Source organism: Sus scrofa, chromosome 7 (assembly GCF_000003025.6).
Source record: "Sus scrofa isolate TJ Tabasco breed Duroc chromosome 7, Sscrofa11.1, whole genome shotgun sequence".
Classification (NCBI taxonomy): domain Eukaryota; kingdom Metazoa; phylum Chordata; class Mammalia; order Artiodactyla; family Suidae; genus Sus; species Sus scrofa.
In genome coordinates this window covers 5,734,682-5,738,825 of record NC_010449.5, presented here as the reverse complement: position 1 = coordinate 5,738,825, position 4,144 = coordinate 5,734,682, and positions in this window count along the sequence as shown.

The following is a 4,144-nucleotide window of genomic DNA, read 5'->3' as shown; positions in this document are numbered from 1 at the left end:
TCAAACAGGATTGTCTTAGACTGGTCCCGTTTTCCCTATGTCATGCTGTGTTTATATCCCAATGCTGTGACGTGCAGCACCTCAAAACCCTTTTAGAAATGTACTCACTGTAAGTGTAACATCAAGTGCATCTAGGCTAGATGAGTCCTTTATTCATTTTTTTATTCTTTCCTCTTTTGGCCACCCCCATGGCACGCACAAGTTCTCCAGCCAGGGATCAAGGCAGATCACGGCAGTGACCTGAGCCACATCAGTGACCACGCTGGATCCTTAACCCCTTGAGCCCCCGGGGAACTCTTAGACAAGTCTTTTTATGACAGCCTTTTGTAACTGATCCTGGTTCTTTGCTGTCCACACTGGAGTTTCAAATATTTAAATGTAATAGCCAGGTTCTAGAACAGAGACATCCACACGTGACAGTACTGGAAGGAACATGCTATGTATGTGTCTTTTTTGATAGTTTTCTTCATTCATCATGAAAGTCTTTGGTAAAATTTGGGATAATGGAGTTGAATAATGGAGCCACAGGAAGAAAATACAAGATCACAGGGGGTTATAATCAGCTGAGGAGACTGAGGATTTATCAGGCAACTTGGTGTGTGGCAAGTGAAATGCAATGGGGTGTTTCTAATTCATTCAAGGCTCAGCAATCAGAATAATGGAAGAAAGGGAGGGAGGGAGGAAGGAGAGAGGGAGGAAGGAAGGAAGGCGGGAGGGAAGGAGAGAGGGAAAGAAAAAAGGAAGAAAAGAAAAAGGAAGAAAGAAAGGGATGAAGCGAAGGAAGAATCAAGAAGTGCTGTGCTCAACAATTATCTCTTAAGTTGCCACAGGGGCTGCATGATGGTATTAGAACTCTGTGAGGGGTCCGTGAGCGCTTGCTGGGCCCATTCGCAAGAGTATAATATAAGCGAAGAGGTGAGCTTGCAAAACATAAAATTATTAGAGAGCAATACAAGGAAGTATAAGGTCAATCGTTAAGAGTGGCCCAAATGAATTAGGAAGGTTAAAAAAAAAAAAAAAAAAAAGCTCTATGGATGGGGTGGAATTTGAGCCAGGCTTAAAAGATTAAAATAAAGCAGAAAAACAGCAAAAACTGGTTTGAGAAACTGTATTTAGACTGGTCTGACGAACATGGGGGAGTTAACGCTGGAGAGTCAAGGAAAAACGTTACAGGAAGAGGATGAAGAAAGATTATGGGAAAACGTAGTTAAAGTGGACTTGATATACTACATTGTAGGCTTTTGAGCAGGCAAAAAAAATTGCAAATAGTATGAGAAGAGTCACGTGGTTTTAAAAGCACCCAAGTCTGAGTCAGAGGGCCCAGCTTCAATTTCCAATTCAGCCACTTTCTGGTGGTGACTACAGGCTTGTCCATGTATCTTTTGTTTGTTTTGTCTTTTGCATTTTCAGGGTCACTCCCGAGGCACATGGAGGTTCCCAGGCTAGGGGTCTAATCCGAGCTAAAGCTGCTGGCCAGAGCCTCAGTCACAGAAATACCAGATCTGAGCCACGTCTGCGACCTACACCACAGCTCATGGCAACGCTGGATCCTCAACCCACTGAGTGAGGCCAGGGATTGAACCCGAAACCTCAGGGTTTCTAGTTGGATTTGTTTCCTCTGTGCCACGACGGGAACTCCAAGCTTGTCCATTTGTAAGTCTCACTTTCCCAGTAATGATTATAATAAAATACTCTTCGCATATTTTTATGGAGACTAAATGGCCTAATTAATAAATGAATTAAATACTACATTAGTTTTATAGAAGTTTATGTAGAGCTTCTATGTTTAAAGAAGTATGCTTTTTTTATTTTTGCTGGTGGCATTTACATAAAACTGTACTACGTGTAATTTTTTATTGAGATATAACTGACGTACGACTCTGTGTAAATTCTCAAGTTATACAATGTGTGTTGATTGGTTACATTCATATGTTGCAATATGAATACTACCTTGGCACTAGCTAACACCTTCATCTGTATTCCTGACATTCCTGCAGAACGCTTTAAATAAGCTTAGCCTGGCAGTAGTATCCAGAATGAATTGAGATGGAGAGAGAATGAAGCCCTATTAGCTAAGAACTGAAAGCAGAAATGCAAATGAGATGCTGGAGCAATCAAATAAGCATGATGCAAGGACTGGGCATAGCTGCCTGGAGAATGATGAGACCACAGACTTTAAAAGTAGTATCAGGGGAAGAGCAAATAGATGCTAGTAGGGACCTGGGTTTTCTTGTCTTTCTCCTTCATGTTCTTAGTTGTTGCTTTTGTCCTCATAGTCTTGGCCTCATAGGCACAAGGTAGCTGCCACATCCCTAGTTATTATGTCCATATTCTTGGCATGAGGCAAGAGGAAGGACTAAGGGTGACAAGGCATGTAAGCTCGGCATGTCTTTTTTACAGAGGGAAAGCCAAAGCTTCTCTGGAAGACCCATGCTTTAAACTTTCACCCATGTTTTATTATCCAGAACTGTACCACTGGGCCACTCCTGGCTGAAATATCACTAGTGAGTAAGGAATTATGAATGAAAGTTGGGTTGAGCAATCATCAGGGTTTGTCCAAAGCCTGTCCTCAAGGGATTTTTGAGAATAGTCAATGAAATGTCACATCCAAAGTACCTATCTCATTGTCCACAGAGCACTAGAGTAGCTGCTCCAGAAAGTCAGTCCCTAATACAGTACGATTATACCAAAATACACGAGTGCTTACCGAGTAGCAGGCAGTTGCCACACACTGGCAAGAAACTGCTGAATAAAATATGACGTCTGCATGAGTTCTGTTTCAGACCTGCCAGAGATGATGGTGTGAACCCCGAGTAGAAATGTGTCACATGTAGCTGGAGAGAGACAGGGAAGGACATCCTGATTTTAAAGTGAAAGTCACAGCATTTTACGCTGAACGATGAGACAGTTATTACAGACACAGAAAATCAGAACTCCCAGGACTAACCTGAAAAAATTATTAAAGGAAAAACAGAAAGAAATGGCCACAGTTGAGAGCAGCAGACTTTAATGAGGTATTTACGGAAGCCAAGAAAAGAATGAGTCTTAGAAAAGCACGTCAGCTTCCTGGTACCAGTTCCACAAAGTCAAGGACAAGGAGAACGAGGAAACTGTCTAGCAAGAATAGCATTATTGATGACCGCAATTTCAGTAGAATGCAGGGTGCATAAGTCAAATTTCAAGGAATTAATGAAGAGGCTGAGGACAGTGGGTCAAAAGCATTCATTGAGGACTGTGAACCATCAGGCAATTAAGCCAAAATGCAATAAAACGATGACTGGAAGAGGCAGCCTGACAAGGGAAGAACTTTCCAAGAAAGGAAAGCCCCACGTGTGTTTTGGGACAGAGAGGAAGGACTCATTGTAATAAGAAAGGTTTAAAGTATGGAAAGGAAAAGATGCTTCAGAGTGAGACGTCTCAAAATAGAAAAAAGTCAACAAAATCGGGGACACATGTGGGAAATGACTGCTCCAGAGAATAGGACTCAGAGGAATGGGGACAGGACAACGAGGTGAGGGTGAATCTCTGCTGAGATCAGGGCTGACTATGGAAAAGGAGGAAGGAAAGTGGGTTTAGAACAAGGTCTCGGTCAAAGCAATAAGGGATCAGGGTCGATAAATAGAAGAACCTTCCAGACGTGGCAACTGTCAAAAGGTAGCTGGAAGCAACATCCCTCAGTGAAGGCTGTGTTCTCTTAGGAATAGAATTAAAGCTAGAATACCTTCTGGGAATCTTCTCCCTCCCTCCCCCCCCCCATAACTGAAAGAGGTGTACATTTCAGGTATTAGATTAGGGGTTGATATTGAAGCCTCGTTTAAAATCAAGAGCCTTTAGGCATCTAGACTGAGGAGTAGGAACTATAAAAGCTAGAGGCGACCAGAGCATTTGGGTGGGAGAAGATGATGCAACAAGGAAGTGAAAAGACCGGGCAAAATGGAGTTCCTGCTATGGCATAACGGGCTCAGCAGCATCTCTCCAGCACCAGGCTGCAGGTTTGATCCCCAGCATAGTGGGTTAAAGGATCCAGCACTGCCACAGCTGCAGCGTAGGTGGCAAACTGTAGCTCGGATCCCTGGCCTGGTAACCTCATGTGCCCACGTTCCAAGAAGCAGGCAAAAAAAAAGAGAGAGAGAGTATAATTTGC